This window comes from Felis catus, chromosome D3, assembly GCF_018350175.1.
Source record: "Felis catus isolate Fca126 chromosome D3, F.catus_Fca126_mat1.0, whole genome shotgun sequence".
NCBI lineage: Eukaryota > Metazoa > Chordata > Mammalia > Carnivora > Felidae > Felis > Felis catus.
In genome coordinates, this window is record NC_058379.1 from 33,228,922 (window position 1) to 33,253,238 (window position 24,317).

General features: G+C 41.5%; 1 protein-coding gene across 8 annotated transcripts in view; it reads right to left on the reverse strand.

Moving 5' to 3' along the window:
• PIEZO2 (piezo type mechanosensitive ion channel component 2) overlaps positions 1-24,317 on the reverse strand; it is a 465,880-nt gene that overhangs the window by 244,170 nt on the left and 197,393 nt on the right. The gene's annotated exons all lie outside the window — the stretch shown is intronic.

Sequence of the window (24,317 nt, forward strand, 5' to 3'; positions counted from 1 at the left end):
ACCTTATAGGTATAATAATTTCCTGAGAACCTGATAGACAGAAGAGTGCTAAATTTTTTTTTTTTTTTTTATCAAAGGCCACTTTAATAAAAACTGCATTAATAGAAGTTAAGGGTTTGTACTAACTCATGGTTTGACGATTTACATGAGTCAGTGGCAAATACATTTTGAGTTCAGCACTCACTCACTTAGCCCTAAATTCGTGAGTTATGCTTTGCATTAGCTTGTTAATCACAGCAGATAATCACTGCCCTTCTGTACAACTGATTTCTGCAAACAGGAAACGGGAGATTCAGCACTGGGTCTCCAGAGGCAGATAAAGTCTACCCTGTTTGTTTTCCCCCAAGTCACAATGAACTACGATGGTGCTGTATCTCTTTCTGGAGAATTCGGCTTCAGATGCTTTACTGTCTGGTGGCAACTCAGCGTCTCCTAGGGTTAGGCTTCCTGGAAAGGCAGGGGATTATACAGTGGTTTCCCTGGGCCCTCTCTGAAGACTGAGTCCCAAGAGAGCATGAATATGATGTTTGCCTTCGGTTCATATACTTGGTTATGACGAAGCATTTTAAACAAGTATTCTACATAATAAAGGACTACATTTTTGTTATGAATTACGAGCACACATGCACACACACACACACACACACAAAGATTTAAAGCAGATTCAGGCTTATCTCTTTGGATGAAGTCACTCTTATCCAATTGAATTCCAGTATGCTTTGCGGAGTAAAAGTAGGAGTCGTGGAATTTTAGTTAACCAGCCCAGGAATGTCCATGGCTCCTCATCCAGGGGAGTGGGCCCATATGAATGTCATCTGTCCTGTGAGTCACAGGCAATTCAAAATCCCTATCTCAGGAATTCTTGGAAGACAATTATCCTGCCCCGGAGATACTAGCAATTAAGACCCTGGCAAAACATAACAGAACCTGAGTCAGAAACCACACTGTATTCAAAGACAGCTGGCAACAGCCTGGCCCAAACAGAGAAGTGGGAGAGATTAAGAGTCTCCTGCCAAGTGAGAACCAGACAGTCTGAGCTCAGACCGAGTGGCAAGGGTCTAGGGGAGGCTGAAGGGGTTCATGAGAGGGTCCGGACGCTATTCTCGTTGACTTGCTTCTGGTGAGAAACAAAGCACCTTTACATTTTTTTCTACATTTTCATTTTTTTTGTCCAGATCTGCTGCGTGCATCCCTAAACTCATTTTTTAAATACATTTCTAAGAAAACTCCCCTTTTTAATAGATCTATTATCTATTATCTATTATCAGGCTCTATTATCTATTATCTATTATCAGGCTCTTAAAACATGAAACTTTAGTTAAGAAATAGGTTCCAGGGACGCCTGGGTGGCTCAGTCAGTTAAGTGTCCATCTTTGGCTCAGGTCAGGATCTCACAGTCAGTGAGTTCAAGCCCCGTGTCGCGCTCTGTGTTGACAGCTCAGAGCCTGGAGCCTGCTTTGGATTCTGTGTCTCCCTCTCTCTCTGCCCCTCCCCCCCCAAAATAAACTAAAAAAAAAAAAGAAATAGGTTCCCTCTTCACATTTCTTAGTAAACTCACTCAAATAAGCAGAACAAGATAAAAGTTTTTGGTGCAAGACTTCCAGCACTACTTGGAATAAATTTTCTTTAGCCACTCAACCAAGCACAATAGAGATGGTAGAAAAACCACTTCCTTCTAGTGGCCAGATACTAGCTTAATTGATACTTTGAGCATCTTATCTACAACCGGCATTCATCATTGTTTGCTGTGGATACTCTACTAGTCATCTTACTGTGTTAGTTACATGACTGAATATATTAAAATATGGTTTCTGCCCTCCAACACCACATACCCTGGAGGTTTGGGTTTTTATGTCTTTTGTGAGCACTTAGTCAGGATGAAATGAGAAACACACAATAAATGAAACAGACATATCCAGATCCCTCTGGCACCAAGAATATTTTTGGCAGCTCATTATTCAGTTGTTGGGGAATTCTTTTAAAGCCATTAACCATGTTTTACATGGTAAGGTAATATTATTCTCCTTTGCTGGAGCGGTCCAACAGGGAGAGAGAAAAGTAGGGAAAACAAAAGTAGCTGGCAGACTTCCTTGATTCAACACTTTTCAAATGAGATTTATAATATGGAGAAGTCTAAAACATGTTCCATTCTTCAAGGGAAAGCAAAGGACAGCAACAACAAAAAGAAAAATATATGGCATAGAATATCAGATACAAAGCCTAGGGGCGTTTTCCCTTTCTGATTGTAGATGGAGTCAGAAATAATGAATTAGGATTCTTTAGTTCTAAAAATCGCCCTTGATAGCACCAACATCCAACAGCAGAACTGAAGTGTGGAATGGGGTATGACAGCGTCCAGAAGCTGCAAACAAACCAAGACTCAAGGCCATTCAGTCTGTACAGCAAGTTCCCGAATCGATGCTGTGTGTGCCCAAGGTTAACAAAATGCCCTGTAGCACAGACTCTTCAAGGGGGGCACCACCATGCAGAGAAGTGCAGGACATTTCCTCCTTGAAGAAATGAATCAACCATCGCTCCTTTACAGAACAAATAAGAACAAACAAAACACTATCCATTCTCTCTCTCCCTCTCACCCCCATTTTCCAATTGGCATCTGAAGATCCAAGTTCCCGTTCTTTCCGTAAGAGAAAGAAGTTATGGAAACTTCTTTTCTTGGGAACCATCTTCCCCAAGCCAAATGGGTGCGTTCTGCTGGGGCTCCCTGGCCCAGGAGGCAGGGAAATCTAGACTTGGGGCCACAGAGTCAACGTTCTGAACCTCCTTACTAATTGCTTTGTCATCCTGTCTTCTTGCCTTTCCATCCTTCTTCACCTTCCTTTCCTTACTCTCCTTGCTATCATTTGTCTCTCACCCTGATCTGGCCTCAATATGGAATTCATAACAATTTTTTAATTTTACAAAGTTTTCTGTGTATGGTTATTAATTTCAGAAGCATGTGGGAGCCTCCAGTAGAAGATACATCATCAAACACCTTCCCGTATGATCTTTCATCTAGGACCTGTGAGTTTCCAAAACTATGTTAATTCTGTTTAGCACTCAGCATGACCCCTAGGAGTGCGATTTATACAAATATACATAGACAGAAGGCCACACGCCAAAATGTAACCTGAAGATGATGGGACGGGGTCGATTAATTTTGACTTCTTCAAATTTGTTTATTAGTAGTTGTGTAAAATCGCAGGGCTGGGCCTGTTGTTTGAAACCAGCCATTCAAGTTCCAGGGTGTCCAACAGGTCCCTTTCAGTTTGTAATTTTCTGTTTCTCATAGACGTCAATTTACGTCCTTCTGTCATAAATTGGTCACTCGCTTTATTATGTTTCCTCAGCGATTACTTTTAACAGTCATTCTTTCAATCTGTTGCTCAATTTCTAATACAAAAAGAAAGTAACATGATTTTTCCTACAGGCTTCATAATGCACTGGTAGACCTGGTGGCCATATGGGGCAGAGATTTTCTTCCAACTGAACAGTTTTAGCCCAAGTATGTCTCAGATGTTGAGAGCCACTTGAACTTGGACCTACACCTCTGCTTTTTTTTTTTCCAAAATAATTAGCAGAAAAGGACTAATAATTCATAGAAGTGGTAGATGTTTGCCAGCACATTCCTATAAAAATGGAAGTACTTTTTATATATCGCAGGGGCCGCCAGGCAGCTGAACGTGTGGCCTGGCACAGAATTCAGTGATCAAACACAAATACCAGGAAATTAGACCGCTTACAAGTTTTCTGGTGGAAGCTTCATTTACATTATTTTTAACTCCTGAGAGATGTTCACATCTACACCACAAGTCAAGATTGTACCATGCATCTAACGTTGAACATAATGTGAAAATCTAGGAGAAAAATAGATTCTTCTCAGTTGGCCAGCAGTGACAGTTCACTTTGCAAATATGAAGATGCTCTTGGGTTGAACTGTAGCTAAAAATCTCTTAAAACCACAGAAATGGCTGTTATAATGAATGATATGAACCCAAGTAATGCAATTTTCCCAGCCACTGAGCATGTCTGTAGCACTCTGGGTTACATGGTGAGAGATCCGTCAAATTTTCGGCATCCTAACTCCCAGATGAGATTTGCTATTAATTGGTTAAAAGTCATTGTAAAAGATCAAGAAAAAAAATTCTTCACCATCTCTTATTTAATAATTTTCATATTCAATGACATGTATTTTCTAAAATATCATTTTCCCCTCCACCTAATACTCTTGTAATGCCCATCATGTCCTGCTCTGTCATGTAAATAGATGACACACCACTTTATGTACACAGTAAGTGTCATTTAGTTGCATACTTTGGTTTTCATTACACTTACCCTTTGTCAGTTCTTTTCGTAATAAGTCTTTTTTTTTTTAATTTAAAAGAAATTTATTTTTAAGACAGGGAGAGACAGAATGAGAGCAGGGGAGGGGCAGAGAGAGAGGAGACAGAATCTGAAGCAGGCTCCAGGCTCTGAGCAGTCAGTAGAGAGCCCGATGTGGGGCTCGAACCCACAAGCCGCGAGATCATGACCTGAGCCAAAGTCGGACACTCAACTGACTGAGCCACCCAGGCACCCCCATAATAGGTCTTAATTTTCCATCATCTAGAGATGATCACTCATGAATGGTAAGGGTCAGAATTCATAATTCTCATGAACAATATGGTGGCATATATAGAACACATCATCAACAGTATGTTTTTCAAAATGAGCGACTTTATTTTTTCCCTTATTTGTAAAATAATATATAGTTGACCCTTGAACAATGTGTGGGTTAGGGGTGCTGACCCACATGCATTTGAAAATCCACATATAACTTTTGACTTCCCAGTAACCTAGCTACTAATAACCTATTAGTGACCAGAAGCCTTACTGATGACATTAACACCTATTTTGTATGTTACCTGTGTTCTATGTTGTGTTCTTACAATAAAGTAAGCTAGAGAAAAGAAAATGTTATTAAGAAAATCACAAGGAAGAGAAAATACATTTACAGTATTGTACTGCATTTACCAAAAAACATCCATGTATATATATGTGGACCCGCACAGTTCAAACCTGTGTTGTCATTAAAGGGTCAACCAACCGCAGATCATCACAAAACATGAAAATACTTATAATCTTTTATTTTTGCATTAACACCCACCCCCATGCTAAGACTCTCACATTCATACCTGCACATATAAACTAAGGGTCATCCTATTTTGAAACCTGCTTTAATCACTTAGTAATATGTAATATAGCTTTTCCGTGTCAATAAATGTAGGCATGTAATCATTTTATTGCCCATATAGTATTCTATAATTTTTCAAAAAAAGTAAGTCCTTATTAATATGTAAACTATATCTATATTTTTGCTAATACCATAAGCATGTGTTAAATACCTTTTTACATATATCTTAAACATTTGTTCAATTAATACTTAAGATAAATTCCTAAAAGGAAGAGTTAATGTATCATGATCTATGCATATACATTAACATGTATTAATATACATTGTATATATATATATACTGCATATTAAAGTATATACATATATTATATATACATTTGGATATTTGATAATATTAATCAAAAATTTACCCCCAAATTTTATTCAGATACATGTAACTGACTGAATTCCTTTTACCTTCTATAAAACATTTTAACTTACATTTTTGTAATTAGTAATGAAATTCAATAAATTTTCCTAGGTTTTTAAGATTTTAATATTTTCTATTATGAATCGCTTATTCACGCTCATTGTCCATTTGCCTATTAGATGTTTGTCTTTTATCCAATTGATTTATAACAACACTTTATATATTAGGGTTCATAATCCCAAATATAGTATGTCTGCAGGAAATAATTTGCTTTTTAGACTAAAATGTTGAATACCTAATCATTTTATTTTCCTGAATAGAATTGATGACTGTTTGCATTAATTAATTTCTATCATTTTAGCTTTTTCAGTCTCTCAATTTGAAAGTTTGTTGCCTCAGTAAGTAGGAACAAATGTTACATTTGTGTTTTTGTATCCAAATATCTCATGTCCAGGAGGTTTTGAAGGAGCACCACACATGTTTCATGCTGTCATCTGAGCTGACTGGTCAGTATGGGACAAAATCCATTACCCGTATTCATTCTTTGTGGAGACTAAGACTAGCCTATTCAGACATAGTCAACAAGTCTATTCACAAATATGCCACTCTCCTCTATGAATGGAGGCTGTTAGAATACGTGAAAGATTTTCTTTTGAGAAACTATATTCAAAGTACTCCAAAATGAAATGTACCTCCTAAATAATGAATCCCCTCATCAAATAATGGATTTTTAAAATGAATTGTTGAGCACAAAATTTCTGGTTTAAGATTGGCTCTAGGGTGCCTGGCTGGCTCAGTCAGGGGAGCATGTGATTCTTGATCTCGGGGTCGTGGATTGGAGCCCCACGTTGGGTGTAGAGATAACTTAAAAAAATAAAATCTTTTTTTAAAAAAAAGATTGGATCTGATTGGCAGCCTGTGATGTCTCTTCTACCAACTTCCAGGGAACTCACATGCACACGCACACACACACACACACACACACACACACACACACACACACTAAGTAAATCTATTTTCAAGGATCTAAGAGGAACTTTCACAAGTAGGTCAACTGAACTGAATTGTGAAACTCAGCATGTAGTGTTCTGTGCATCTGTTTCCCATGGAAACCAAACAAACCAGTCAGCCCTTCAGAAGGTGAAAACATGTTCCATTCTCTTCCCACCATACTCCTCCTGGTTCAGAAACACAGATCCATACAGAACAGGAAGTGGTAGTGTGCCTTCCCTGCACAGAATGCCTCTGAGGAGGCCAGATTGCTGGCCCTGTCATTGTCACCATCACCCTGCCCTTCCCTGCCCTTCCTGCCTTCTAGATCTTTCCACATCCACTCCAACCCTCAGAAACAATTGACACCAGGAGTGTTTGTGTGTGTATGCATGTGTGTGCACGTTCACATGTGTGGAAAGTGATTGACAGGAGGGAAGGGACCCAACCCTCTTGGCCCAGTGTCTTTTCGGGCACATAGTCCTTATCAGGGAAAAGTTATAGGAACACTTAGGATCTGAAAATACTTGGTAATTACCCATCCTGAGAACTACAAATAGCCTAAACATGCAATGATTATAAAATGTTTAAATACACTATATTACAAGGTAGGATACTATATGACTTTAAAACTTAAATTAAAAAAATGTTTTTTTACATTTTATTTATTTTTGGTAGACAGAGAGAGACAGAGCACACTTGGGGGAGGGGCAGAGAGAGACAGAGACACAGAATCTGAAGCAGGCTCCAGGCTCCACGCTGTCAGCACAGAGCCTGACGCAGGGCTTGAACTCACAAACCGCGAGATCATGAACTGAGCCAAAGTCGGACGCTTAACTGACTGAGCCACCCAGGCGCCCCTAAAACTTAAATTTTAATAGAAATTGATGAGATAATGAGACTCAGAATCTTTATATAACCTAACTGAAATCGTAGCTGATGTGATGTCCCATTCATTCAAATCCAGGTTTCCACGATGCCAAATTATTTTTGCTGCTTCTTCAGCAAGAGAGTTTAGAGACATAAGATCATCAGGGATGGCGATTGGGGGAAATTAATTAATTTTTAAAGAGCAGTTTCAGAAAGATGATCCAGTTAAGAAAAAAAGAACGTTAAATGAATGTGAAAAGAGGGGGAAGAGGGAATCAAATGTAGTAGAGGGACCAATTTTGATAAGAGGGCATTCACATATTTTTAGCTATTGGAGAAGACAGGTAACATGTGTAGCAAAGTCTCAGTAGAATTACAGAAAAGATCATGCAGAAAAGGAGTGATTGAGAACTATACGGATGGTCAGGAAGTGGAGGTGGTGAGGACAGACTTCTTTTAAAAGCCAGGCCTTTTTTTGGGAATGCAAGCTGGTGCAGCCACTCTGGAAAACAGTATGGAGGTTCCTCCAAAAACTAAAAATAGAACTACCCTACGACCCAGCAATTGCACTACTAGGCATTTATCCACGGGATACAGGTGTGCTGTTTCAAAGGGACACATGCACTGCCATGTTTATAGCAGCACTAGCAACAGTAGCCAAAGTACAGAAAGAGCCCAAATGTCCATCGATGGACGAATGGATAAAGAAGATGTGATATATGTATACAGTGGAGTATTACTCAGCAATCCGAAAGAATGAAATCTTGCCATTTGCAACTACGTGGATGGAACTAGAGGGTATTATGCTAAGTGAAACTAGTCAGAGAAAGACAAATATCATATGACTTCACTCAAATGAGGACTTTAAGAGACAAAACAGATGAACACAAGGGAAGGGAAACAAAAATAATATAAAAACAGGGAGGGGGACAAAACATAAGAGACTCACAAATATGGAGAACAAACAGAGGGTTGCTGGAGGGGTTGTGGGAGGGGGGGATGGGCTAAATGGGTAAGGGGCACTAAGGAATCTACTCCTGAAATCATTGTTGCACTCTATGCTAATGTGCATGTAAATTTTAAAAAATAAAAAATTAAATTAAAAAAATAAATAAGGGGCGCCTGGGTGGCGCAGTCGGTTAAGCGTCCGACTTCAGCCAGGTCACGATCTCGCGGTCCGTGAGTTCGAGCCCCGCGTCAGGCTCTGGGCTGATGGCTCAGAGCCTGGAGCCTGTTTCCGATTCTGTGTCTCCCTCTCTCTCTGCCCCTCCCCCGTTCATGCTCTGTCTCTCTCTGTCCCAAAAATAAATAAACGTTGAAAAAAAAATAAAAAATAAATAAAATAAATAAAAGTCAGGCCTTTTTGAGGTGGGGAGGGGTGAGAAGGGGGTGGGAGGAGCCAGGTCATGGACAACGTGGCTCCTTCAGGTTAAGCTGTCTGGAGGTCCTAATAAACTAAAGTGAGGATGAAGACACAGACAGGAAGGACACTGCCAGATTCCGAGGTAGCCAGGAGAGAAGGCTCTGAGCAGGCAGAGGACTCTGAGACCACAGGAGACAGACGAGGGAGAATCCGTGGACTGTGTCTGCAGTAGAGGCCACGCAGGATGCCGGGCAGTTCGGACAGCACTCTTTTTTTTTTTTAATTTTTTTTTTTCAACGTTTATTTATTTTTGGGACAGAGAGAGACAGAGCATGAACGGGGGAGGGGCAGAGAGAGAGGGAGACACAGAATTGGAAACAGGCTCCAGGCTCTGAGCCATCAGCCCAGAGCCCGACACGGGGCTCGAACTCACGGACCGCGAGATTGTGACCTGGCTGAAGTCGGACGCTTAACCGACTGCGCCACCCAGGCGCCCCGGGACAGCACTCTTTAAAGAAGGAAGGGAGCAGGAAACGTAAGCGATGGATGCACAAAAAAGCATCCTGGTTGATTGCCTCCTTCAAGAACTGCAGACACTACACATCCATATATAGGTTACTTTCTTCAGGGAGTGATATTATGTAGAACACTGAAATTACACAAATAAAGCCATCTGTTTTAGACAAATGAGAAGATACTTAAGGATCCGGCCATGTTCTTTACTATGAAGAACCACCTTCATTGTGGAAAGCTTAGAATGAAGGGCTACCTCTGAACTGGTCTCGTGATATGCTCTGAAATTGACTTTAAAAATAAAATAATGTGTCAGTTCCCTAGTTAGCCTGAAACTCTTAGATGCTCTCATAAAATTCTAGTCTGCCCATTCTTTTTTTAAAAAATTTTTTTAGTGTTTATTTATTTTGGAAGGAGAGAGAAACAGAGCATGAGTGGGGGGCGGGGAAGCAGAGAGAGAGGGAGACACAGAATCCGAAGCAGGCTCCCCGCTCTGAGCTGTCAGCACAGAGCCCGATGTGCAGCTTGAACTCACAAGCCATGAGATCATGACCTGAGCCAGAGTCAGACGCTTAACCGACTGAACCACTTACGCACCCCATCCTGCTCATTCTTACAGGAATTTCATGATATGGCTTGACCTAAAAATTTAAGGAGATAAGATCTAATCAATTAATGAGTGGAAAATCACTAGAAAGTGCTAACTGTTAAAATTCACAGTCTGCTATCCACCCCTGAGGGTGTTCAGCTTTAGGGAACACGGTAGGTCACAACATTGTGAAAATTCAAGAGCAGCTCATCAGAGGTAAGGCCTGAGTTGTAGCAGGAGACCAAGTTAGAGTCACCTTAAAAAAAGGCGTCAGGAGCCTGGCAATCTTGGGTCCGTATATGTCACATCTTCATAAATTAATATTTAATTCACATGCCCTTATTTTCTAGGCCTCAAATACAAAATTTTACATGTCAGAGTCAATGACACACAGCTTGTCTCCTTTCTTAAACTAGTCTGCTATTTTGTATACGTTGACCGGACGGCACCACCGAAGCTAACTTCTCTCCATTTTGGGGTGTCGGTTTCCTCTCAAAACCAAAGATGAAGTATCTGAAATTTCAGCAGGGCCGATCGCAGGAACTCAGCTCCAGCAGCAAAATAACTTTAGCCTTGAATCCCTTCTCCAATACCTGCACGGTCAGCTATGATGCTGGTATACTCACTTTGGGTCCTCAGGTTAGTCAAGGCGTCTCTACAATGCGATCAGCAGCATCTTCACACAAATCCAGACAAATGTAGACAGCTGGTAGCCGCTACATTATAAGGCTCTTGACTAGCATTTCAACGTACGACGTCGCAATGCAGGCCGCACCGGGGAGCCTGAGAACCTTAATTGCATGGAATAACCACAGCCCAATTTCTCCTTACACACACACACACACACACACACACACACACACACACACACACAGATTTCAACAAAGGCGTACATTAAAATGTAGAGCAATTAACTTCAGCATTTCTCTTCTTAATTTGGTACATCACTGTGTTTTGTGGTTGGTTTCACGGTATCATGTTGTACATACTTTTCCTTTTAGCGCACGTTTGCCAAAACTCTCCTAACATTATCGCAGGGGAAAGGCGCAGAATGCGTCTTTAGGTTAAACCAATAAATAACTTCATTCGTTTACACTTAAGCACTTCACAAAGAGCTTACCAAGCTTATAAAAGTTTTCAGGTTGGTGTTTATGAGGCTGTCCCTGAAAGATACACGTGAGAACATGAATTGTGTGCGAGAGATCTTGTCACTTCCTGCGCTACTGGTCCCAGGGGTATGCCACATGTGCAAGGTAGGTGGCGGAACAATGAAACGCAAAGTTGACCCATGAGGTCTTTTATAACTCAACTGTATTTTCTCCACTAAAAATGCACTTGTAGTATTCTTCTGAGAGAAGGAAGAAGAAAACAGAGTTATTTCAGGTTTCTGATTTGCCAGTATTTATAGAACACTGGCAAGCATCTCAGCGGAGGATGCTTAGTTTCGTAGGATGAGGATTTTCACTTTTATGTGCCTTTGGGCGTCTTTTATAACATTACAGTTCCTTTGTATGGTTTGTGGCTTTCTTTACGCTAACTACAAACTTCCCATTGCCAGAAGCGTATGCCAAAGACTGATGTTCACTTGTAAAAACAGAATAAACACTGGCGGACATTTTGATAGCTGGAAATTTTATGAAAAAGAAAAACTGATGAAGCATATGTAGCTTAAAATTGCAATAGCAGCGATTGAGTTGTTTCCTCTGAGCATGGGCCAACTATAAAGTGCAGACAAAAGTCCATAATACCTATTTATTATATGGAGTGCTGGGTAGCTTGTAGTTATTCATTTTCAATACAGTTGATATAAATTTTATCATGTCACAAAACATTTAATGTATGTAGAAAAACCTCCTCTCATTGTCTGTCCTACATTTAACAATTTTTATTTCAAGATTACCTTATTCCTGAGAACACTGTATATTTCTAAATGATTCATTCTGTAATTATTTAAGTTATCTTTGCTGTTAAATGTCACCTATTATCTTTGGGTTAATACGGTAATAAAATCCAGTCATTATTTAATAATACCTGTGAAAACAGGTAAGGTATTCATTCAATTTATTCAGTAGACTTTATGAAGCCCTATTACATGCTAAGCAGTGGTAAGAGAGCAGCAAACGTGAATCTTACTGGGGGGAAAATAACAAAAATCAGGCTATACACATATACATACATATACATGCATACATACTATGGAGAAAATAAAGAAGAGAGTAGGGTTAGGGAGATAAAAGTGTCACAGGTTTAAAAGGGTAAATCTTTAAGAGGATTTAAGGATAAAAGTGCTAAGTACATAAATGAAGGATTTATTTATAGTGAAGTGAAATTTTTATGTTTGTAAATTTTTTTGAGCCACATTCAAGGTGGGTGAAGAATCATAAAACTAAAGTTTGACTTTGTGGTGCCCTTCCTTCATTCGGCTAGCCACTTCCTCTGCAACTGGCTGCCCGTTTTACTTAGAGAAACACTAATACTGATTTTTTTCATTTCAGATATTAGGAAATACGTCCTCAGGATCCCCTCTCTGATTCAGTTTGCATTCGAGGGTAGAGACCTGTAATGGGAAAGGTACAGAAAACAAGTGTCTTTCAATGGCAGCTTGAGTGAGGATGCATAAGGTCACGGTCTGACCCTCAGAGACATTTGTTTTTGGCTGACCACAGCCTGGGGAGCAGGGGTGAGCTGGAGGTAGCTGGCACCGGCTCAGGGTCTCTTCCTAACTCCCTGGTCAGTCGCATCATGTTCGCGGCTTGGGGTCACCCAGGGCTAGGGTATTTATGCCATGGAAATCAGTGACTACTACGAAGCAGGTGGTTTTCCTTGAATATCTGGTTGAATGTCAATTTCCCCAGTGCACCACTAGATGGGACATATTTAGGTGGCCGTCTTAGCACCTGGAAAGGCTCAATTCAATCAGGCAGATGGACTATGTCAAAAGAGGGGGCTTTGAAAATCCGAGTCCAATAAATCAACTAGAGAGGAAAGCAGGTTCCAATGAACCCAACTAGGTAGAAACCTCCATAATCCAGACTCCCATTTGAGGCCAAATTGTGCATTTCCCCCTCTAATCCTCTGCTTTTAGGAAAAAAGAAATAACTGAAACAAACGGGAGGCCAGATTTAATGAAAAGAACGGAGTCTGGGCTAATTCCTGCACCTTAAGCAAATACCCCCGTCCTCTCTCCAGCACCAGCTTGCAAAGATGAACAGGCAACATGACTTGAGATCTTGAGATGTTCTTGCTGGAGCAGGAAGACAAGAGCTTCCCTCTAAGATCTGCAATAATCAGGAGTCTACAAGGCCAAACATTATTAGCTGACTAGAAAATACAAACTGGACACACTAAAGAACTAGTCCTTATTTTTCCTGAGCTCTTATTGGAAACAACTAAGCAACTATGTAGTCTGACAGCTAAACGCACACGCCACACAGCACTCCTCCAATCTGCTTCTGTGAAAGAAACAATGAGAATGTTTTCTTCCTGAAGATCTTTCACTTAGTAGCCACCAGGAAGGAGGGGCACGCATATGCTTGTCATCTGGGTCACACACAGGAGAAGGCGGCAAGCTACAAACTTCCTGAATGTCCTTCCTGTGCATCCTCTGTTCTCCCCAGAGACTGGTAGCCACTTTTCCAAGTATTGTTATCCGACTCTCGCAAACGTCACAATTTTTTCTTAACTTTTTTTTTTTTTTTTTTTTTTTTGATGAGACCCCTTTCAAAGCTTGAGTTCTTGGCTCAAAAAAGCATCTGTGGGGGTGCTCTGTCTCCCACACAGAAACTTGAAATTGGTTAGATGGGGAGCTCCATGGGGAGTTTCCAGGCCCGCCCCCCATAGGGTTCCTCTGGCTCCGCCCCCCCACCCCCGTACCCCCCAGGCCATGGGGAGAGGCTGATGTAAGACAGTTCCGGAGCAGCCAAGCCTATCCCTCAGAATCATGCTTTTTACTGATAAATACTGTGAACACTACATTCGCATTTAAGAATGTCTGACTAATTTCTTGGCACAAAGCAGAATCCCTGAGTTTTAAATTTGAACCAGCTGAAAAGCAATCAATACCCATTTAAATAATGCAGCAAATATCAGACATTTTAAGTGTGTATATATATATAGATAAATATCATTTTTTCAAATCTGAGGTATTTAGTAACACCTAAAACGAAGGGCAAAGCTTTCTTGGACAAAGTACAGAATTTTCCTGTCTCTCTGTGGTTTTCCAGTAGTCCAGCTCAAATCAAGCCAGACTAACACTTGCAGACGTAAGCTTTTCTGGGGGCTGATAACTATAGCAGGCTTCCTTTATTTTATTGTATACTCTCTATGCTTTAGGTCAAATTGGAGATATAAAAACTGCATTTTTAGGGGAATAAAATGTTTATGACGAGGGCAGCAGACCAAACCCTGAAGAACTTAGACGTGGATTAATATATTTAGTCTAGGGAGGATTCAAAATGTCATAAGCATCCAGTTCCTTAATAACAATACCATACCTTTGCATGGCGACACCGTGCCCAAAGCAGCCTTTCAGATGTGACTTCACGTGGAAGCAATAAGGTCAGGCTCACACACAGACCAGGAGGACAAGTCGCCTCATTTACTATATGGTGATTTCTCTGCTTCACTACGTGCTTCTCACTTCCCCTTTGAGAGGAGGAGCTAGGGTTTTACTTTATTTTTTAACCCTCAGTTCTTAAACAGTGCCTGGCACATAAATGCTATAAATAAAAAATGAAAAAGGGGTATTATAAAAGACTAAATGTGACAAGCATGGAACAAACGACTTCACAAGTCCCTGGTCGCAATGCCATCATGTTCTGGTCCACGGGGACAGATTAAAACCAGGACACTATTCTAGATCCAGCATCACAAGAGCCAAGAGTTCCCCTTATTTATTAGTGACCTAAAGTGGTCTGTGGCCACCTTCCCTAGAGCATCCATTTGTCCTCTCTTTTACTGGCCAAAACCTCTCTTCCCAGGCCATAATTCAAAGCAAAGGAACCTTTGCAAACAGCCCCACGAAGCATTTGGGATAAAAGGTGGAGAGTAAGCCAAGCCTGGTCGCAATGTCTCAAAGCTGGACACAGCCCCTCCCTCTTTCTGCAAAACTTTTACGACAATTTACCTTTAACCCTGTTTAATGGCTTACTTCGGATGCATTAATGGGAGGAGGAAAAAGGATTCTTGGTTTGTCTTAGTGCCGACTCAAAAAGATTTACAGCGCTTTGCTGAGGTTTTGGCTGACTGTCGTCTCTCCCAGCTGCTGTTCAAAAGGTATCCGTGCATCCGTCTTCATGTAAACTCTCCCAGCGTTAACCATGGCTGCAATGTAAATTAGCGCCACAGAAAATATCCTTCTTTATGTGGTGAGGTGGAGCATCTCAACTGACAGAGCTCAAAAAAGGAATCTTGAAAAAGGTGTGGCAGGAGCTGCAAACGCTCACAGACAGCACTAAGGCGCTCTGCTGCTGTGTGAATGGGGACACCCTACGGCAGGGTGCCCTCCCAGAGCCAATTCAGAATGGTGCAGAACCGCCCCAGGCGCACAGAAGGTCTGAATGATTTTGCCTGGATCCCTACTCCTGCCCCTGCATCCTCCAGTAAGACTGGACAGTCTGAACCAAAGAAGAAAAAGCTCTTACTGATCGCTTAGTGTAAAGGAGGCTTTTTTGCATTTCAGAAGTTTCACACTTGGGGGCCCTTCCAAGTAAGGCACAGGTAGGTCGCTGGCTGCACACGCTCTCACCTCTGAGGAGCTGGGAAGCGGAACGTCGCTGGCAAGGTGCTGAGAGGAGGCTGTTCCCCACCCCCCCCACCCCCCCCCCACTCTCTCAGACCTCGTTCACGGCCGGCCCTGAGGACACAGGCTGCTAATCTCACCCATAAGTGTTTAAAGCCCTTCTGCAGTGTTTATTGGGGTTTGACACAAATTGGTACACGGATGGGATGTCAGAGTAAACACCTTGACCCGAGGGGTTCTTGAGTGTACAAAGTTCTAGTGGCTTCTTCGCTGGGGGTGCAAAAGGGCACTAATAGTTACTGAGCCCCCAGTACGCGCACGGCTGGACCTACACTGTGTGGTCACAGGTGCTTCTTCAGGTTCTTGTTATACTTTGGGAAGAATAAGGTTACAACTCTAAGATACTATTTCTAAAAACATATCTAAGGAGCTATGACAGATAACGTTTTTATAATTCTGTTATCAAGCTCAAACGTGCCTTAATTTCGGAGAAATGGATGTCCCTGTAGGTAATCTCCTACCTCCTAAAGGCACCGCAGTGTGGTATTAGGAATGTTTCATTTGATTTTTCTCAGCCCTTTTAGTTTAAAATGGAGAATAGTTTATTTTAAATTGCAGAACCTCACACTTACCACCCCAGACTTCCGTGATAAAATCAAGAACTCTGTTCTGTAACTGTGGTAAATAGAAGTTGCTTACAATTTGGGAGGGTCTGAAGTGTAGATTTCAACTGAATTATGATTCTATTTCTGTCATCTTTATCTGCCATCCAACTATCTAAACATACATTTATCTACAACTTCAATGGGTTCTAGAATTTAATCTTCTCAAAGGATCTTTCCTTATAGCACGAATGTATGTGCATTTAAATCATAAGTAACCCCACCTTCCAGAAATTAACCATTGTTAATATGTTGGTATATATCCTTCCGGGCTTCTTATCGATGTGTGTGTGTGTGTGTGTGTGTGTGTGTGTGTGCACGCGCGTGTGTGAGAAAGAGAGAGAGAGAGAGAGAGAGAGAGAGAGAGAGAGAGAGAGAATCATATGCACTGTTACATAATGTACTTCTCTTAACTTCATGTGGTAAAATGTGCCCGGTTAACACATATTCTTAAACTTCCAGTACACGGATGTACCCTAATTTAATTAGCTTCTTCTTTTGGAATAGACATTTAGTCTGTTTCAATCTTTTCTTTTTCAATCTTTTTTAATTATTACTAAATTATGAATAAGGCTGTGAGCATCGCCACCTCTCTGCATATGGTTACTTATATCTGTGTATCTTTATCTATATGTCTATCTATCCTTAGATAAAGAAATAGCAAAAGTATAGGTATGTTTACATCTTTTAATACTGTAACTGAAAATGTCCCCTGAGAAATCACATTAATTTACAAGTCAAACCATGTTAAATTAATGATAGTTGACAAAAATAATGATAGTTGAAAAAAGGCAATTTCATAGGACTCAACATACCATAAGCGTAACATTATTTTAAAAATCTTAAAGACCCCACTTCATGAATGTATTCAGACATCTGGAAAATACGAAGCGAGCAGTTACTGCACGCTAAACATTAAATCAGGTCCCGCGTATAAATCGGGGAACACACCATCTATGCTTCTTGCCTGTTTGCAGTTTACAGTCCAGAGCAGAAGAGACGCAATGAAGAAAATCATATGATTAAAAATTACAGCCAATTTTAAGCAGGTGAAAAAAAGCTGGGAGAGAGAATACTTTAAACTGGGAGGGGAAGGGACATTTTTATTTTTATTTTAAAAAATGTCTTAATGTTTATTTATTATTGAGAGACAGAGAGAGACAGAGCATGAGCAGGGGAGGAACAGACAGACAGGGAGACACAGAATCTGAAGCAGGCTCCAGGCTCTGAGTGGTCAGCACAGAGCCAGACGCGGGGTTCGAACCCATGGACTGTGAGATCATGAGCTGAAGTTGGACGCTTAACCGACTGAGCCACTGGGCGTTGGGGAAGGGATATTTTTAAGCAGAGCAGACGAGGAGTCGGGGGAAGACTTTCCAGGCAGAGACAATAAGATTCAGAAGACCTGGAGCAAAGTTGTCCATTAGCACCTTTGAGAACTTGCTGAATGAAGGGCAGAAGGGCCGAGAAAGTTGTAATCGGGGGATAAAGCTGCAGGCTGCAAGGTGGGAGAGCAGAGAGCCACCATTCACTTTTTAAGTCTGTCCCAGTTTTACAGGCAAAGAAAATGTTACCTAACTCTCCCGTGAATTTACATTTCTTTAATCCTAATGATACTGAACTTCTCTTCACATTACATTGGCCATTTAAAATTCTTTTTAATTGCTTGTTTTTGTCTTTTCTCTACGTTTCTTTTCTTTTTCCTTTTTCTCCTCTATTTTTCTTTTTTTTTAATTTTTTTTTAACGTTTATTTATTTTTGAGACAGAGAAAGACAGAGCATGAAGGGGGAAGGGTCAGAGAGAGGGAGACACAGAATCTGAAACAGGCTCCAGGCTCTGAGCTGTCAGCACAGAGCCTGACGCAGGGCTCGAACTCACGGGCTGCGAGACCATGACCTGAGCTGAAGTCGGCCGCTCAACTGACTGAGCCACCCAGGCGCCCCCCCCCCCTCTATTTTTCTATTGGAGTCATCATTTCCTTATTCATTCCTAAGGTTATATATTAAGAATGTTAATGATTTTCCATTTATTTTGCAACTTTTCCCCCCACTTGTTATCTTTGGATATGGAGTTAATTAGTGTGTGCTAGGCTATGTACTGCAAGGGTCTCCACCATCATGGGGACAGGCTACATCACACATATCATCTGTCATTTATTTGAGATGATGGAATTACACCTTCTCTCTATCCATCCAGCACACCTCCTGAAGGGATTTGGGAGCCCTGCAGAAGACCGCTGTTTGCTATGCAGACATGTCACGAGATGGATCTTCTTTTCCCGAGCTCTAATTCAGGTGAACTGATGGCATGATGTAACTACTTTTCAGTCTGAAAAATGCTCGTGGACATGTTCTATGTCCCCCAGCAGAATTAACTACTGTGATTTCCTAGTACCTGAGCGGAGGACAGCGGCGTTGTGTCCCCAGGGGGCGAACCGAGGTCAAAGACTGGACAGTGTGACCGCTGGATGCCCACGTGGCTCTCACGGCGAGTGTATTTCAGCAGGTGTGGACAGAGATTTCTGTGGTCCCACCCCCACCTCCAATCAGGCAGAAAATCCACTTTAATTCATGCATTTAGATAGTGGAAAGCATCTGTTAATATGCTAAAGAATTCTGACTAATTTCAGTTGGGTAACTTGAATCTTATGCAAAGACTGAGAGACGAGAAGAGTTAGGAGTTTTTAATATTATAAATATATATTTACAGACTATATACTACTTTTGGCAAACATACAATACCCTCATTGATAATTTTTTTTAAGGTATGTTAGGCTTGTTGGGCACAGCAAAGAGCCTCAAAACCTAAACACTCAGAAGAATCGCTTAACTTACTGTCCAACTCTCTATTCCTCTTGAGACCTGGTCCAATAGGATGCTTTCACCCTAGGTCTGTTATGAGCCCATGCTTAACTGTCCCCCTATCAACATGCAAAGAAATAAAAAGCCTTTCTTCTTAAATAACTTCATTTCTTCCTTCCTTCCTCCCTTGCTTTCTTCATTTTTATTTAATAAGCCATTTTATATCACTTAACATGTAGCAGGTATTATTGCAGGCTTTTACAAATCTTCATTCATTTTGTTAGATCTCCTCTGTGAGATAGAGACTCTTATTAGATCCATTTTACAGACGTGGGAGCTGGGGCCACAGAGAGGTTAACTACCTTGCCATGGGTCACACGGCCATTGTGGAAGAACCAGGATTCCAGTATAGGCTGTCTGGCTCTAATATCTGTGTTCTAACCACTGCTTTGGTGTTGCTATTCCCCCAGTAAATAGCCCTGCATGGCTGTTGCAATTAAAAAGAAAAGGTATGTCATTTTTTGATAACTGAGGAGAATATCATGGTCGAATTCCTAGTTTTCTTCTTGGGGACAGTGCACCATGCAGACTCTCAGAGAGCCTCCCTACGATGCCACCATGCTCACGAACAGGAATATTTACTTGGCTGGCGGAAACCTGGATTATTTAGCCTGCAGTCCACAGAGGGGAAGGGAAGCTTGACAACTCCCAGGAACATTCCAGTGCAGTGATGCAGGAGAGAAGCTAGGCTGCGCAGCGCTACTCAGAGGGCAGAATTAGAAGTCGTGGATGACCAGGACAGCAGAGGTTGATGTGGCTCCTTCTAAAAGGACACCACTTGTGAACTAGACTCTGAATGAAGTGGATAAAATTCGGTGCAAAGGTGGAGGGAATGGAAGAGAGCACGCTTCCAAACCTAAGATTCCAGGAAAAAGAGATTTTTGTGCACATAACAGAAATCTGCTAAATTAGAACTATGAACAAATTCTGGCTTCAATTAAGGCACATTTTGTTCAAAAAGCAATCTGGCTTATTCAAGAGCCAGGACTCTTCATTCTATTGCGGTCAAAGCCGCCTCCCTGCCCACCCCCCCATTTACTGAGACTTTGCCCATCTCCAGCACCACTGAGGCCACTGCTCACCACCCTGACCACGGTGGCATCCCACCCACGGCATCCCTGGGAGCACTAGGCATGGCCCAGCGTGGAGCTCTGTAGCCCACATTTACCTGGAAGGAGATTCCAACTCTCCACACTCTCTTCTTCCTATCACTTTTGAGGAAGGATTTAGTGGGGTATGCTCATGGGAAGTGATCCATTTAAAATGGTCCCCTTAAAAACCTTCTCTTTTGGGGCACCTGGGTGGCTCAGTCGGTGAAGTGTCTGACTTCGGCTCAGGTCATATCTCGTGATTCATGGGTCTGAGCCCCACATCGGGCTCTGTGCCGACAGCTCAGAGCCTGGAGCCTGCTTTGGATTCTGTGTCGCCCTCTCTCTTTTCCCCTCCCCTGCTCGCACTATCTCTGTCTCTCTCAAAAATAAATAAACGTTAAAAAAATTAAAAAAAAAAACCCTTCCCTTCCACACATTATCCCTAGCTGATATGTATGAGGATGTTCTGGGCAGTCTGCATAGGGAGCAGATTCTAATGACTTCTCAGAGTGACAGCAGAGAGGCTCTGTGGGGTGACATTTAGCATTGTTAGCTGGCACTGGCTTTCCCTGAAACTCCTGCTAAAAATGAGGCTTTTGCTTTCTCAGAGCATGAATGCCTCTCTGGGGGCCCTGCTTTACTTTCTATTGGAACAGCTTGCAGATCAGAGTTCTGCAACTGAAACGTCTCAGTTCCTTCTTTTTTTTTTCTTTCTTTAAACTAACGCAAACTTCACAGCTCATCACCTTCATTGGATTTACAAAGGTGAAGCTTGCTTTGGAACGTCTCCTGGAGTCTGTGCACATTGAGATCGCTTTTGAACACAGGCCGGAAAGAGAGAAAGAAAGATAGACAGAAAGAAAGAGACAGAAAGAGAAAAAATAGAGAAAGAAAGAAAGAAAGAAAGAAAGAAAGAAAGAAAGAAAGAAGGGAGGGAGGGAGGGAGGGAGGGAGGGAGGAAGGAAGGAGGAAGGAAGGAAGGAAGAGGAAGGAAGGGAGGGAGGGAGGAAGGAGGGAAGGAGGAAGGAAGGAAGGAAGGAAGGAAGGGAGGATGGGTTAAAATCACAGAAGGGAAGCTTCATCCACAACCAGGCTGTAGCAAGCCCTCAGTGCAGTATCACTGATACAAAAGTCCTGCCCCTCACCATCCCTTTGTTTCTGCTGATGTGCTGGTTGGCGTTAACCCTCCTGGCCAGAGGAAGTTCAAGGCCTGGCAGCTGAATTGTAGCAGTTTTGCCAAGATTAAAATTCCTGGGGCTAGAATTAATAGTGTCTGAAGGTAGGAAGGAAATAGTCAGATGTCATCACTATAGGCCAGACAATCAAAAACTTAACCCAACAGAATACATCTTCGCTAGAGATAAGAAAAACAAAACACTAACTCCACTGAGTTCTGCCTTCAGGCATGTGTAGACACAAACCAATAGTGCTCCTGTCAATACTGCAGCTGCTTGAATCCCGTGAGGATGAGGCTTCTCCCCAACTCTGCACGACAGAGTTATGGCCCCTCCTCCCCTCCAGCTTCCTCCTTGTGGATGTCCCCCCAGCCCTCCTCTCTGACATCCCTGGAGATCCGGGCAGTTTTCAAACTTGCTTAGAATGTTCATTTTAGTCTACTCTGGTTTCTCCGCAATGACAACTTCTAAACAGACAATCCAGCTTACTGTCATCAAGAGAAATGAATATTTAGTTTGTGAAGAGTAAACTATTCGCTAGAAAATTACATGTAATGACCGGGAGATGGCATGAAATTAAACACAGCTCCCGGAGGCTGCTGAATGGAGCCTTGCCACGAGCTACTACGGGAATGAATGAAAAGCCACCTCCCGTTTGTCTGGTATTTTACTGATTTCAGCCTTCTTTCGCAACAAACACTAGAAGTCTTCATTCTTTTCTGACTTTGAGTTTGGCATCTTAAACGAGGCATCCCAGACCTATTGGCGGTATGCTCTTTAAACCAGCTTGTGCATGTGATATTTTCACATGTTCTAAGCCTGTAATGCTGGTGGAGAGCTTCATACAGGGAAGAAAGGGTCAATGGTCATCACCCTGTGGCTGGGATTGGACAGATCTGGGGAATTCTGACAGATTTCCCTAAATTTCTAGATGTTATCTCCCCTATATACAGAGCTATGCATTATAATGGTGTCTTTATGCTTCATGTGATAGATGGAAGCAATTTTAAGACAGCCTTCTACTGGAATCATAACCAGACTTCCACAGAATCAGATTTTTTTCTTTATTCCTCTCATTTTACTAGTGTTCTGTCTCCCAAATTGTGGGAACTTCCTTCCAAGCACCTCACCTTCCAGCTACTTCCAGTCCCTCCTGAGCAATTTACTAGGCTCTCGATGGCCTTCTTGTCACCTTCTTCCCTGATGTTCTCTTGAGTTATACTCCAAATTCTCAAAGGCTTTGCCTTGGCTGTGCTTATGTAGGAAAATAGTAAATTAAGGCACATTAGAGTGTTCCTTTAAAAAAAAAGCTTTAATTCAATTGGCTGAGGCACAAAGAGTGGATTTCAGAGAGCAGAGGTGAGAGAAATAACTCTCAGTGAGAAGTTATGTAGGTAGACTTTAAATAAGTCTTATATATGTGAGCTTATATATGTTTTGCTTTTGTACATGTTTTGCTTTCAACATGCAAATAACTTAGCCATCTGAAATGGCATGTAAAAGGCTCATTATATATTTAATCCCATGTCATAATTCACCAAAATGGGAAGTGAGGTATCTACGGAATAACAGAAGGAGCATACTTGGGATTCAAAGACATATGGTTAAATCTCCATTCAACCCTGACCAACTGTGACAGCAGGCTATTGGCCTCAGGTTTCTTATCTGTAAGACAAAATTAGCAATACCTGCTTTATGTGGTTCTTAGCATTAAATTGAAATAATAGTGTGGCGAGTGCTTTGCAAATTGCTCAGTGCTCCAGAAATGTGAAAAGCTGAATAAAAGTTAATATACTAGGCATCTAATAAGTATTAATAGCAGCAATGTCTGACCACAGGCAAACACCTATTTTAAGCTCTAACTTGTGCCAAAAATCCAGGGCCAGACGGAGGAAGGAAAGGCCCATAAATCAGTCTCCTTAAGAAGTCTCCTTAGGAAGTTAGCGAAGATTTAAACATTTTTAGCTTTCAGTTTAATTACCCTTGAACAACTCCAGGAATATACTAAAAATTAATTATTTAGGCTTCACATGTCATGAATAAAATATATCGTTCTAAAAGGCAACAATAAACATATTGAAAGATTCTTAATGACCAGAAAAAGAGAGACTAGTCAATGCATTTTATGAATGAATTCATAAATTAATTCATTTTATAAATGAAGAACCAAACAGCAAATTTCTAACACACAAAAGAGATAACGAGGGTTTAATTATTCACATTTCAAAAGGCATAGTTTCAAGGGGAGACTGGGTGCCTCAGTTAGTTAAGCATCTGACTCTTGGTTTCAACTCAGGTCATGATCTCATGGTTCGTGAGTTTGATCCCCACTGACAGCAGAGAGCCTGCTTGGGATTCTCTCTCTCTCTCTCTCTCTCTCTCTCTCTCTCTCTCTCTCTCCCAAAATAAATAAATAAACTTTAAAAACTGTATAAAAATAAAATAAAATAAATAAAATGTAGGAGCTTTAGTTAATATTATAGATTGCACTGAAATTGTAATCCCGAGCCATTTTTCAGTTCATAGATGCATGTGCGTTTATACTGGCTGAAGGGCTGAGACAGATGAAAATCCAAAAAGAACGATCATCACATACCACGAAAGTGATGACCCTAAGAGAAAAATGTACCTGTGGAAAGGGCTCGGCAGTTTAGTCTATAAATGTGTTGGCGCAGGCCATGGGAGATACGTGCACGTTAGCGGCTTTTCACCCGCGCCCCAGGGGCAGTCAGTTGCCCTTGTCAGACACACACACTCGGGTTAGCCAACATCTCCTACAAAAAGCCACACCCTCGAGGAGCTTCTTTGGCCATCTCTATCTCTGATTCACACAGGGATTGTTATTAATCAAAATAAGTGTTAAAGTGAGGGCTCCCAGGTGAA